This window comes from Rhinoderma darwinii, chromosome 6 (assembly GCF_050947455.1).
Source record: "Rhinoderma darwinii isolate aRhiDar2 chromosome 6, aRhiDar2.hap1, whole genome shotgun sequence".
Taxonomy (NCBI): domain Eukaryota; kingdom Metazoa; phylum Chordata; class Amphibia; order Anura; family Rhinodermatidae; genus Rhinoderma; species Rhinoderma darwinii.
The window spans coordinates 127,767,280-127,782,406 of record NC_134692.1 but is presented as its reverse complement, the minus strand read 5'-3'; the positions used below and the strand labels follow the sequence as shown (position 1 = coordinate 127,782,406).

The 15,127-nt window shown below is 49.4% G+C and overlaps 1 long non-coding RNA gene across 1 annotated transcript in view; it reads right to left on the bottom strand.

Annotated features, from left to right (window-relative positions):
- Positions 1-1,441: 1,441 nt before the first annotated feature.
- Positions 1,442-15,127, bottom strand: part of LOC142656471 (uncharacterized) — a 51,869-nt gene continuing 38,183 nt past the window's right edge. Inside the window, exon 3 of the long non-coding RNA XR_012849684.1 lies at positions 1,442-1,605. This is a non-coding gene — a long non-coding RNA (uncharacterized LOC142656471). The remainder of the gene's footprint in view (positions 1,606-15,127) is intronic.

Genomic DNA, 15,127 nt, shown 5'->3' with positions numbered 1-15,127 from the left:
ACTGCAGAGCATCACACATTTGCTGGAGGGTGCGTGGGGGAGGATCCAAAGAGCAAACAAGACAATCTAGGTGGTCCCACAGATGCTCAATTGGGTTCAAGTCTGGCGAATTAGGGGGCCAGGGAAGCACTTGGAAGTCTTGGTCGTGCTTTTCCAACCGCTGTCGGACATTTCTAGCTGTGTGACGCGTTGCATTGTCTTGCTGGAAGATTCCATCTGCCCCAGGGAAGAGAAGCTGCAAGTATGGGGGGACGTCACCGGCAACGATGGATTCATACCCAAATGGTTCAGAGAGTCTTCCACATGGGTGAGTGGCCCAGAGAATGCCATGAAAAAATTCCCCAGACCATAACGCTGCCGCCACCAGCTTGTGTTCTTCCAGCAATGGTTGCCTGGTGTTTGTTCTCTGATGTTTCTTGCCTGACACGCCAAGGTCCATCCGTTTGATGACGCAGAAAACGTGACTCATCGGAGAAGGCAATCATCGGTGGTCCAATTCCGAACTGTTGTTTTAGACACACGTCTGGTAGCCCCCTGGTTGAATTTCACGGTGAGCTGCTCCATTGTAGTGTGTCGTTCGTCCCTCGCACACCTTCGTAGCTTACGTTCACCTCTCACATCAATGGCGCATGGTGCGCCGCAGTTTCCACGTCAGTTATTCCCAGTGGTGCCATTTGTCCCAATACACTCACGATACACTTTCACCACAGCAGCACGCATACAGTTCACAAACTGCGCTGTTAGAATTACTGCCACCCTTGGGCCGAAAGCCAATAATAATCCCTTTTTGCAACTTTGATAAATTGCCTCTTTTACCCATGGCAACAATGAGTGATATGTGTTCAGACAGCCCATCACTCACCTTATATACCCACAAAGCCAGGCCACGACAAATCACTGCCTTCATTGGCTATGCGCTGCCGACATCGAAAGTAGGAGGTGGTCATAATAATGTGACTCAACTGTGTATATTTATATATACCTATCCCTGGACCAATCTTTGCATGCAAGACAGTAAGAGCCAAAAACTAGAAAGCTGGCCAAACACTTGTTCGGTTATTCCTCCCAACTCCCCCATACACATGCACACTCTGCTCTGCTGAGCATGAATGTGTTTCGAAAGGGGGGATAAGCCGCTCTGGAAGCAGCTTATCTCCTGCGGAAACAAAGAACATGCCCGATTCTTCTTTTGCCCCACATCTGCCATTGAGGGTTTGGTCGGGGACATCCGCATAAAGATTAGCTAGTCGGCTGGTGCCGCCAAAATCAGAGAACGTTCTTCTAATGTGTATGGGCATCCTAATGACTGCAGGATTGAGCAAGCCACTGTCCCCCACCCCACAATTTCAGAAATAGGGAATCACCACGAGTAAGGACAGGAAAAGAGGAGAATTATAGTTTCAATCCCAGCAACAATGAGTAATTCAGTTTTTGGCTTGAGAGAGACTTTAATGACAGCAAACATATTTTAAATAATTCTACATTACGTACGTAATTCCACATTTCTCTGTTTCAGGCTTAATTGCAGAATGAGAAGATATGTTGTGAACATCTGTATGTTGCTTTGCGTACATCTGGCGCATTACAGTAAAACTGATACGTGCCCTGAAAGTAAGTAGCAAAATTCACATCATATGTTTGAAAAGACGATCAACGTATAATATATTATAAATACATAATAATACGTTGAAATTCTTGTAATCCGGCGTCCAGTAACAAAGAAATTCGGATAATCCTGCACAGACCTGCATAATATTTTTTAATTGCTCAAGACAGGCAAACATAACACATTGGTAGATTCCTCAGATTACAATAAATGTTTTGCGTATTTATTATTAGCCATATGAGGCTCTCTAACCTTACAAGAAAGTTTTTTTAACTTTTCTATGATAGTCCAATAATCTATAATATCTGATAACCGACACCCATGAAGTCTCATTATTGTCGGATTAAAGGAATTTTACTGTATATTCCATGATTTATATATTGTACATTATATTGGTATGCCTGTATATGAAAAATTAAAGAGTAACTAAATGTTTGACAAACTTCTGACATGTCATACAGTCATGGAAATATATATGCATTCTGGATGATCTAAGTCAAGAGTGTGCATAATATAGAGGAAGATCATGCAGTTGCTATAGGGCCCTTGAAGAGAGGGGGCCCCACCCTAGTTGGTTTCCATACCCTTTGCTATTAGGTGGTAATAAGCTGTTCAGTGGTGTCTGGAAAGAAAAAAAATGTACACAGCGCCACATAGTGCAAGATAAACCTGATAGGTAGGGTAATTTGTAGTAATGGTAAGTGAATACACTCACCTACGGTAGTTTGTACTGGCAGGTACAACCTCAGGAAGTAGGCAGTGGTAAAACTAGGTTGCAGCTTTCGATATCCAGATGCCGGCAACAAATATGTAGTGCCGCGAGAAATAGCAATTTAAAAGGTATATATTTTTGAAAAAAATATACAGAAAAATGGATACAGGAAAGCGCTACTCAGGATAAGGATAAGCAGGGTGATAATAAAGGTAGATTTGAAAAAACGGGCAACGCAAAACCTGGCCTGGCCTGATCAAAACAGAGGTTCTGTGTTGAAACGCGTTGCCCGTTTTTCCAAATAAATCTACCTGTAACGGCAGGGGGTAGGGAGACGGACAAGTGAGCCCTAATCTACCCGCCACTCTGTCCCTGCCTACTTGCAACGACCCGCCCTAGGCGACGGGGTACAACTGGGCGGCGGTCCCTGCGCTCAGTAAGTGCACGACAAACACGACAAACATACAAGGAACACAAGCAAGGAAAAGGGGCCGTTGCCCACGGCAACACCGTGAGCAACCAGAGTGGTGAACGAGCCGAGTCAAGCCAGGAGTGTGCGAGGTACCAAACGAAAAGCAGAAGAGTAGTCGGTAAGCCAGGGTCGGTATGGAGCAGGATCAAAAATAGCAGGAGCTGTAGCTGGGCCAGGAACCACAAGGAAGGAAACCAAAGCAATAACAAGCACCGAGGGACAGGAAGTGCAGGCTTAAATAGACCGAGGGCGGGAGCTAGCTGAGTCTGGCCAGGTTACGATAGGCTCTCCCACTCCTAAGCCTGCCAGCCTGAATGGTGGAAGCAGGAGTCAGTCTCAGGGATGTATTCTCAGGTGCTGACTGATTAGTTCTGGGAGTTAACCCCGCAGTGCCTGGCAGATCCTTTACAGTACCCCCCCTTTTATGAGGGGCCACCGGACCCTTTCTAAGTGGACCTGGCTTACTGGGGAAACGCAGGTGGAACCTCCTGACCAATACCCCAGCGTGAACATCCCGGGCGGGTACCCAAGTCCTCTCCTCGGGCCCGTATCCTCTCCAATGGACCAGGTACTGGAGGGAGCCTTGGACCATCTTGCTGTCCACAATCCTGGCCACCTCGAATTCCACCCCCTCCGGGGTGAGGATGGGAACAGGAGGTCTCCTCGAGGGAGCCAAGGACGGGGAGCAGCGTTTGAGGAGGGAGGCATGAAACACGTCGTGTATCCGAAAAGACGGGGGTAACTCCAGCCGGAAGGAGACAGGATTGAGGACCTCAATGACCTTATACGGCCCAATAAACCGGGGAGCAAACTTCTTGGACGGAACCTTGAGACGCAAGTTCCTAGACGACAACCACACCAGATCCCCGACCATAAACAGGGGGTTAGCAGAACGTTTTTTATCAGCCTGAGTTTTTTGTACGCTCTGGGACACCTCTAGGTTTTTCTGAACCTGGGCCCAGACTGTGCACAGTTCCCGATGAACGACCTCTACCTCAGGATTGTTGGAACTACCAGGTGAAACGGAGGAGAACCGTGGATTAAACCCAAAATTACAAAAAAAAGGAGAGACCCCAGACGAGTTACTGACCCGGTTATTAAGGGAAAATTCGGCGAGGGGAATGAAAGAGACCCAATCAAATTGACAGTCAGAGACAAAACACCTTAAGTATTGTTCTAGGGACTGATTAGTCCTCTCCGTTTGGCCATTGGTTTCAGGATGGAAGGCAGAGGAGAAGGACAGATCAATCCCCAACTTCATACAGAAGGCTCTCCAAAACAATGAAACAAATTGTACCCCTCTGTCCGAAACAATATTGACAGGGACCCCATGGAGACGCAGGATGTGTTTGACAAACAAGGTAGCCAACGTTTTGGCGTTGGGTAGTTTCTTGAGGGGCACAAAGTGGCACATCTTACTGAAGCGGTCCACCACCACCCACACCACCGACTTGCCTTGGGATGGAGGCAAATCAGTGATAAAATCCATGGAGATATGTGTCCAAGGTCTCTGGGGAATGGGCAACGAACGCAGTAAGCCCGCTGGTCGGGACCTGGGAGTCTTGGACCTAGCACAAACCTCACAAGCGGCGACGTAGGCCTTAACGTCTTTAGGCAACCCAGGCCACCAATAATTTCTGGTAATGAGGTGTTTGGTACCCAGGATGCCTGGATGGCCAGATAGTGCGGAGTCATGATTTTCCCTAAGTACCCTTAGCCGGAATTGCAGGGGAACAAACAGCTTGTTCTCAGGAAGGTTCCCGGGAGCTGCACCTTGATCAGCAGCAATTTCAGAGACTAAATCAGAATCGATCGAGGAAATGATTATACCTGGAGGCAAAATACAAGCAGGATCTTCCTCCGAAGGAGGGCTGGCCATGAAGCTACGCGACAGTGCATCAGCCTTAATATTTTTAGACCCAGCCCTATAGGTAACCAAAAAATTGAATCTGGTAAAAAATAACGCCCATCGAGCTTGTCTCGGGTTTAGCCTCCGGGCAGATTCTAGGAACACCAGATTCTTGTGGTCGGTAAGGACCGTTACCTGGTGCCTAGCCCCCTCCAGGAAGTGGCGCCACTCTTCAAATGCCCATTTAATGGCTAAGAGTTCGCGGTTGCCAATATCATAGTTACTTTCAGTTGGCGAAAACTTCCTGGAGAAGTAGGCACAGGGGCGGAGATGGGTGAGGGACCTGGTACCCTGGGACAAGACAGCCCCCACTCCCACCTCAGATGCGTCAACTTCCACGATAAATGGCTCCATTTGGTTGGGCTGAACCAGCACCGGGGCCGAGACAAAGCACTTCTTAAGGACCTCAAAAGCCTGGACAGCCTCAGGAGGCCAGTGGAGGAGATCAGCACCTTTGCGAGTGAGGTCCGTAAGGGGCTTAGCGATGACCGAGAAGTTAGCAATAAATCTCCTGTAATAATTAGCAAATCCCAAAAAACACTGTAACGCCTTCAGGGAGGCAGGTTGGACCCATTCCGCCACAGCCTGAACCTTGGCGGGGTCCATGCGGAATTCATGAGGAGTGAGGATTTGACCCAAAAATGGAATCTCCTGTACCCCAAACACACATTTTTCGGTTTTGGCAAACAGTTTATTTTCCCGAAGGACCTGGAGCACCTTCCTGACATGCTCCACGTGGGAGGACCAGTCCTTGGAAAACACCAGTATGTCATCAAGGTACACTACCAGAAAAATCCCCAGGTAATTTCTCAAAATCTCATTTATGAAATTCTGGAAGACCGCAGGGGCATTACACAACCCAAAGGGCATGACGAGGTATTCGAAATGGCCTTCAGGCGTGTTAAACGCAGTCTTCCACTCATCCCCCTCTTTGATGCGAATAAGGTTATACGCCCCCCGTAGATCCAATTTAGAAAACCATTGGGCCCCCTGAACCTGATTAAAGAGATCAGGAATCAAAGGAAGGGGATACTGGTTCCTTACCGTGACCTTATTCAGGCTACGGTAGTCAATGCATGGCCTAAGACCACCATCCTTCTTCCCCACGAAGAAGAAGCCAGCACCTACCGGAGAAGAAGAGGGACGAATGTAACCCTTGGCCAGGGATTCCTGGATATACACTCTCATAGCTTCACGTTCGGGACAAGAAAGATTAAATATCCTACCCTTAGGAAGCTTAGCTCCTGGTACCAATTCGATAGCGCAATCGTATTCTCTATGAGGAGGTAACACTTCGGAGGCCTCCCTAGAGAAAACATCAGCGAAGTCCTGAACAAACTCGGGTAGCGTATTCGCCTCCTTAGGGGGAGAAATAGAATTAACAGAAAAACATGACGTACAACATTCATTACCCCATTTGGTTAGCTCCCCAGTATTCCAGTCAAACGTAGGATTATGCAACTGCAACCAGGGAAGACCTAGCACCAAATCGTACGATAATCCCTGCATCAACAGTACAGAGCATTGCTCCAAATGCATGGAGCCAACAAGGAGTTCAAAAACAGGGGTATGCTGTGTAAAATAACCATTAGCAAGAGGAGTGGCGTCGATACCCACTACCGGGACAGGTTTAGGCAAATCAATAAGAGGCATAGCAAGGGACATAGCAAATTCCACAGACATGATATTAGTAGAGGACCCTGAATCCACGAAAGCACTGCCGGTAGCAGACCTACCACCAAAAGAGACCTGAAAGGGAAGCAAGATCTTAGTACGTTTCATATTTACGGGAAATACCTGTGCGCCCAAGTGACCTCCCCGATGATCACTTAGACGCGGAAGTTCTCTGGCTGCAACCTTACGCTTAGGACAGTTGTTCACTTGATGCTTGTCGTCCCCACAGTAGAAGCAGAGACCATTCTTCCTGCGGAATTCTCTACGTTGTTGGGGGGACACGGAGGCCCCGAGTTGCATAGGTATCTCTGAATCTTTCGGGGAGGAACGAAGCAACGGAGCTTCGGGAGGCATCATGGGGGAGTCGGAGGAGAAAACACATAAACGTTCACGTTGTCGTTCCCTGAGACGTCGGTCAAGTCGTATCGCTAAAGCCATAACCTGGTCTAGGGAGTCACAAGAGGGATAGCTAACTAGCAGGTCTTTCAGGGCATTCGACAGACCCAACCTAAACTGGCACCTTAAGGCAGGGTCATTCCACCGAGAAGCTACGCACCACTTCCGAAAGTCAGAGCAATACTCCTCAACAGGTCTCTTACCCTGACTTAAGGTCACCAGCTGACTCTCGGCAAAGGCAGTCCTGTCAGTCTCGTCATAAATAAGTCCGAGAGCAGAAAAGAAACAATCAACGGAGGAAAGTTCAGGGGCGTCAGGAGCCAAGGAGAAGGCCCACTCTTGGGGCCCTTCCTGGAGCCGGGACATAATTATACCCACCCGCTGGCTCTCAGAACCTGAGGAATGAGGCTTTAAACGAAAGTAAAGCCTACAACTCTCCCGAAAGGAGAGAAAAGTCCTCCGGTCCCCTGAGAACCGGTCGGGCAACTTGAGGTGGGGTTCAAGAGGTGCGGTGCGGGGAACTACCAGGGTAGCATCAGGCTGGTTGACCCTCTGAGCCAGGGCCTGGACCTGTAGGGAGAGACCCTGCATTTGCTGAGCCAGGGTCTCACGGGGATCCATAGTGGTGTCAGGGACCAGGGGTAGACTAGGTATGGGCTTGTTATTATGTAACGGCAGGGGGTAGGGAGACGGACAAGTGAGCCCTAATCTACCCGCCACTCTGTCCCTGCCTACTTGCAACGACCCGCCCTAGGCGACGGGGTACAACTGGGCGGCGGTCCCTGCGCTCAGTAAGTGCACGACAAACACGACAAACATACAAGGAACACAAGCAAGGAAAAGGGGCCGTTGCCCACGGCAACACCGTGAGCAACCAGAGTGGTGAACGAGCCGAGTCAAGCCAGGAGTGTGCGAGGTACCAAACGAAAAGCAGAAGAGTAGTCGGTAAGCCAGGGTCGGTATGGAGCAGGATCAAAAATAGCAGGAGCTGTAGCTGGGCCAGGAACCACAAGGAAGGAAACCAAAGCAATAACAAGCACCGAGGGACAGGAAGTGCAGGCTTAAATAGACCGAGGGCGGGAGCTAGCTGAGTCTGGCCAGGTTACGATAGGCTCTCCCACTCCTAAGCCTGCCAGCCTGAATGGTGGAAGCAGGAGTCAGTCTCAGGGATGTATTCTCAGGTGCTGACTGATTAGTTCTGGGAGTTAACCCCGCAGTGCCTGGCAGATCCTTTACACTACCTTTATTATCACCCTGCTTATCCTTATCCTGAGTAGCACTTTCCTATATCCATTTTTATATTATTTTTTTTCAAAAATATATACCTTTTAAATTGCTAATAGCTGTTCAGGAACTTTATTGGGAATTGACCCAAGAGTCATGGAAATGGCATGGAATGGAAAACAAACAATAAATTAACATAATAATTGAGGCCCACTTTTATCTTTGCTATGGCAGGACCTCTTTTCTCTGTATGCCACTGACCATATGTGTGTACTGTGCAGACTTCCACAGGTTCATGATGGGACTGGGGCGCTCCTGTACATTAAGTGTTTTGCCAGATCATAAAGAACATCTCTTATCTGACCGATCTTATGTTCTTTTTTTCTCCTGGACCAAAACAAGGAAGTGGCAGAAGACGATGTTGACATTTTTGTGGTCTGCTATGTATCTTGCCCAAAAAAATTAATATTTGCAAGTGTAGCCATAAATACAAGCCGTATATGTGTGTGTATCCCTGTCCCATACCATTTGCACATGTGTATGAATGTCCCATGTATTGTGCGTATATATGTGTGTGTGTTTTTGGCTGTGCCATAGCATGTTTGTGTGTGTGTATGGTTGTCCCATACATTGTGTGTGTGTGTATGGCTGTCCCATACTTTTTGTGTGTGTGTGCTTGTGTATGGCTGTCCCATATCTTGTGTATGGCTGTCCCATACCATTTTAAGCGTCGGACTGGCCCACCGGAGAATCCTCTGGTGTGCCCAGGCAGCGAGCTGCTTTTATCCGGCAGCGGAGCAGAGAGACATTGTCTCCCTGCCCCGCTGCTTACTCTTGTAGGAAGGGACGGCGTTAGGGGGGTGCAAACTGGACAATTGCTCAGGTCCCCAATCCTCTAGGGGAGGACTTTTGCAAACATAGTGGTTGCTATGGGGCCCGCGGCATGAGGGGGCCCATGCTGCCCAGCACATAACATTTATGGGCCGGGCTGCACGGGCCCCCTCATGTCCGTTGGCATCGCTAGCACTATCTACAGTGGGGGGCTGTGTGGCAATATACAGGGGGAGAGCTGTGTGGCACTATCTACTAGGAGGGCTGTGGGGCACTATACGGGGGGGGCTGTGTGGCCCCTATATCAAATACTAACCGCAGAAACCAGGCGGAGACCAGTGGAGAACCTTGTCGCACGTGCGCGCAGCTCTCTCTATTCTGTTGTATGGTTGTTATGGAAACAGCTGAGCATCTCTCCCATTGAACAGAATGTAGAGAGCAGCGCGCATGTGTGACCCTCCTTCCACTTGTCTCCGCCTGGTTTCTGCGGTCAGTTCTAGATATAGGTGCGGATCTGGGACCCACATTTATCAGACATTTTTGGCATTTCCTGTGGATATGCCTTAAGTGTCTAAGATAGGAAAACGCCTTTAAGTTATATGGTCTGCAGAGCATGTGTGTGTGTGTGTGTGTGTGTGTGTGTGTGTGTGTGTGTGTGTGTGTGTGTGTATATGGCTGTCCAATACCTTGTATTTGTGTGTATGGCTGTCCTATACTGTGTGTGTGTGTGTGTGTGTGTGTGTGTGTGTGTGTGTGTGTGTGTATGGGTGTCATATACCTTGTATGTATGTGTGTGTGCATGGCTGTCCCATACAGATGTAAGCAAGATTGGTCGCCCTCTCATGAGTCAAGGTCTATATTTGAGGTCTATAATGTGGCAGGTTGGCCACCACTGATCTGAAGACAAAAATACTCAATCGTAGTATATTCCAACATGTCCATACTAGAATTTCCCATATTAACCAGGACTAAAGACCACCCTGAAGTATGTGGAAGAATTTGGAATTACATCAGACAGCAGTGGCGTAACTACCTCCGTAGCAGCAGTAGCGGCTGCTACGGGGCCCGCGGCATGAGGGGGCCCGTGTCGCCCGCCGGCACGGGCCCCCACCATGGCCGGAGGCTCCGCTAGCAGCCGCTATGGCTGCTACAGCGGGACGCCACTGAACAGTACGGCAGAGCAGGGAGGTATCTCCCTGCTCTGCCATTAAGCAAAAGACATGTATCCCCTATCCACAGGATCTCCACAGGATAGGGGATACATGTGTGATCGCTGGCAGCGATAGGGAGAACGGGGAACTGAATGTCCCCTGAAGTTCTCCATCACAAACCTCGGACTTCCGGGGTCTGTGTCGGCAGCTCCGTAGAAATGAATAGAGCGCCGGTCCCGCCTGTGCGCATGCGTGACCAACACTCCATTCATTTCTACAGAGCTGCGCAGACGCCGGAAGTCAGAGGTTAGTCATGGAGAACTTGGGGGGACTTTCAGTCCCCCGTTCTCCCTATCGCTGCCAGCGATCACACATGTATCCCCTGTCCTGTGGATAGGGGATACATGTCTTTTATTAGCACAGTGTAGGTCGCATTTTTTTGGGAGGGGGGACGCTGTATGGCGTTACCTACAGGGGGGGGGCTGTATGGCATTCGCTACAGGGGGGACGACGCTGTATGGCATTCCCTACAGGGGGGGACGCTGTATGGCGTTCCCTACAGGGGGGACAACGCTGTATGGCGTTCCCTACAGGGGGGGGACGCTGTATGGCGTTCCCTACAGGGGGGGGGATGCTGTATGGCGTTCCCTACAGGGGGGGGGGCTGTATGGCGTTCCCTACAGGGGGGGCTGTATGGCGTTCCCTACAGACCCCCCCTGTAGGGAACGCCATACAGACTCCCTGTAGGTAACGCCATACAGTCCCCCCTGTCGATAACGCCAGACAGCCCCCTCTGTAGGGAACGCCATACATCCCCCCACTCTAGATAACGCCATACAGTTCCCCCTCTAGATAACGCCATACAGCCCCCTCTGTAGATAGCTCCATACAGTTCCCCCTGTAGATAACGCCATACAGCCCCCTCTGTAGATAGCGGCATACAGTTCCCCCTGTAGATAGCACCATACAGCCCCCCTGTAGATAGCGCCATACAGCCCCCCTGTAGATAGCGCCATACAGCCCCCTGTAGATAGCGCCATACAGCCCCCCTGTAGATAGCGCCATACAGCCCCCCCTGTAGATAGCGCCATACAGCCCCCCTGTAGATAGCGCCATACAGCCCCCCTGTAGATAGCGCCATACAGCCCCCCCTGTAGATAGCGCCATACAGCCCCCTGTAGATAGTGCCATACAGCCCCCCCCTGTAGTGAACGCCATACAGTCCCCCCCCTGTAGGGAACGCCATACAGTCCCCCCTGTAGGGAACGCCATATACCCCCCCCTGTAGGGAACGCCATACAGTCCCCCCGTAGATAACGCGATACAGCCCCCCCGTAGATAACGCCATATAGGCCCCCCGTAGATAACACCATACAGCCCCCTAACGCCATACAGCCCCCTCTGTAGATAGCGCCATACAGCCCCCTCTGTAGATAGCACCATACAGCCCCCTCTGTAGATAACGCCATACAGTCCCCCCTGTAGATAACGCCATACAGCCCCCCCGTAGATAACGCCATACAGCCCCCCCGTAGATAACGCCATACAGCCCCCCGTAGATAACGCCATACAGCCCCCTAACGCCATACAGCCCCCTCTGTAGATAGCGCCATACAGCCCCCTCTGTAGATAGCGCCATACAGCCCCCTCTGTAGATAACGCCATACAGCCCCCCCGTAGATAACGCCATACAGCCCCCTCTGTAGATAGCGCCATACAGCCCCCTCTGTAGATAGCGCCATACAGCCCCCTCTGTAGATATCTACAAAGGGGGCTGTATGGCGTTATCTACAGGGGGGCTGTATGGCGTTATCAAAAGGGGGGGTTTGTAAAAAAGGCACTATCTACAAGGGGGGGGTTGTGTGACACCCAGGGGAGGGGGGGCCCCAGTCAAAAGTTTACTATGGGGCCCAGTCTTTCCTAGATACGCCCCTGTCAGACAGCCTCAACCTCCTAAAACCATAACAACATTTATGGCCATATTTGCCAGGGACAAGGCTACTAGCAAAAATTAAAATGTGACCCAAATCTTTTTTGCTATCTCTTTCCTATTCCCATCTCTTGCATGAGAGATCGGTGGCATATCCCTCCTTCTTGGTTTTTCTAACACTGATGCGCCCATGAAGAGGGCAGTTACGTGCTAGGTGGGGGGAGGTATGAGCTCAACCCAAGCTAGGCCTATTTCTTTCATAGAGCCACAAGGCTGCTTACAAGGAATGTACATGGTTGATATCTGCTAACTTTACACAGTGGATCATGGTTGCCCTGCAGTACTAGGATCTGAGGTGCAAATCCAAAAAGGGCAACGTCTACATGGAGTTTGTATGTTCTTCAGGTGCTTACGTGGGTTTCTTCCGAATACTCCAGCTTCCTCCGTCAATCTAAAAACCTAATCATAGGTTAATTGGCTCCCTATGCAATTGGCCTTAAGGTCCTATTACACCATCATTGATCGGCGCTCGTTTGCTCCTTTCACACGGTGCTATGTATGGGGACGAGTGGTCGTTACTCCGATCGCTCGTCCCCATACAATATTATCATATTAGCAGCGCGTCTGTTTACACAGGGAGATGTGCTGCCAACAACGATAATATGTTACTTTTTTAAAACGATACGATCAGCAGATGATTGAGAGTTTGCTCATTCATCTGCTGATCGCTGCCCTGTTTACATGAACGCTTGTCTGCCCGATAATCGCCCAGTGTAAAACCTCCTTAAGGCCTTATTCACATGAGCGTGTTAAACATCCGTGTGACGGCCGTTGAAACAACGGCCGTCCCACGGACCTTTGTAATTCAATGTGGGCGTTCACACGGCTGTTGTTTCAACGGACCGCGTGAAGGGTCCGTGAGAAAATAGGACAGGTCCTAAGTTTTCACGCTTCACGCATCCCTCCATAGACTCTAATCTATGGGGGATGCGAGACATCGCGTCCCGCAGCGCAGAGCAAGGATGCACCTCAGACGTGAAAAACTTCCGTTTTCCATGTCCGAGATGCGCAACGCTCGTGTGAATCCGGCCTAAGTGTGAGTATATTTGTGTGAGTCTGAGATCGAGGAAATGATATCAGTGATAACAATACCGTGCTGAATGATACATTGGTGACATATGACTAACTAAATATCACCAATTTTTAGATTCGTATCATTTAAATGTTTTTTCTATACAATGATTGAAGACAAAACCGTCCTAACAAGATGAAGTCATGAGATCCTAAGAACTGCATCCTTATTGATTAACCTCTTCCTGAATCCTAACGTACAGTACATGCATGTGATGGTGGTCGCGTGGTGATCACCCGCTGGAGGATAGCTGTGATTGATAGCTGCCCTCCAGCACTAACAACTGGGATCAGAAAAAACTCCAATCCTGGCCATTTAACTCTTTTTGCACTGCGATCAATGATGATTGCTCCCTTTGTGATCTGCCTATCAGCCCCTACATTGCGATCACCAGGGCCGACAGTTTTATACTGGCAACCTGAGGCCCCCAGAGCTGTCCAGTATAAGTCTCTGCTAGGGTATGTTCACACTCTTAACAAAATATGGCTGACAATACACAGCTGTTTTCAATGGAAAACAGCACCTGATTTTCAGCTGTTTTATAAGAAACTCGCGTTTTTTGCGGCATTTTTTACGCCCTGTTTTTGGAGCAGTCTTTCCAATGAGTTAATGAAAAACGGCTCCAAAAACGGCTCAAGAAATGACATGCACTTCTTTTTACGGGGCGTCTTTTTACGCGCCGTTATTTGAAGATGAGATGTAAAATAACGCGCCTTCCGAACAGTACGCCGTATTTACCATTGAAATCAAAGAGCAGATGTTTGTAGGCGTTCTGCTTCCGATTTTACAGCTGTTTTTCGGCCCAAAAACCGCTGAAAATAGCCCTTGTGAACATACCCTTAGGGCATACCTTAGGTTTAGATTATATACACAGGCAGTAATGTAATATCATATAGACAGAACAGAAACAAACACTAACAGACCCACTGCCCCTAAACAATTTTTTTAAATACATGTTTAATTGAATAAAAATGTATTAAACATATACAGATTGGGTGTCTCGTTACTCATAATGACGTGTACAATAAAGTACTTTGAAGTTATGATGGCGTAAAGTATTTTACATGATTTAAAAAGCCTGCAAAACATTTTTCCTAGGCTCTGTCATAACAAAAACCATGAAAGATCCGTCACACGACGGACACCAATGACGCCTGACCAGACCTCATTGACTATCATGGGGGTCTATTGAGGTTCTGTCATGGTGTCCGTCGTCTGATAGAGACTTCGAACGGCCTCTGACGGTAGTGTGAACTCAGTCTTAAAGGAGAACTCCTGTTACAAGCACAAGATTCCTTATCACAGCTGAATTCATGGGTAAAATTGTGCCTACTGAATGGCCCCAAACATGCCAATCAGGAGGCCAGAAGGAGCAATCATCCTTAGGAACAAGACCCCTCCTGTTTCCTCTAAATAAGGGCTGTGGATAAATGTGTAATTTGAGCAGTGGCGTAACTACCGCTGTAGCTGCTGCTACGGGGCACGCGGCATTGGGGTCCCATGGCCGCTGGCACCGCTAGCAGCCGCTATGGCTGCTACAGCGGTAGCGATGCCATTACGGGGATTGCGCCACCCAGCCCCTAACATTTATGGGCCAGGCGGCACGGGCCCCCTCATGACATCACTGCATCACGCTGACCTGCGCAAGCGTCCCGCCCAGAGGATGTGCAGCTCTCCATCCGTGGCGGGAACGGGGCAAGGTAAGTACAATATATTTCTTTTTTGTGGGGGTGCTGTGTGGCACTATATACAAGGGGGGCTGTGTGGCACTATATACAAGGGAGGGGGTGTGGCACTATATACAAGGGGGGCTGTGTGGCACTACAAAGGGGGGGCTGTGTTTCACTATCTACTAGGGGGACTGTATGGCACTATTTACAAGGGGTAAAGGCTGTGTGGAGTGCTATCTACAGGGGTCTGTGCATGGCGCAATCTACAGGGGTCTGTGTGTAGCGCTATCTACAGGGGGCTGTGTGACACTATATACAAGGGAGGGGACTGTGTGGCACTATATACAAGGGTGGCTGTGTGGCACTATATACAAGGGGGCTGTGTGGCACTATACACAAGGGAGGGCTGTGTGGCACCAT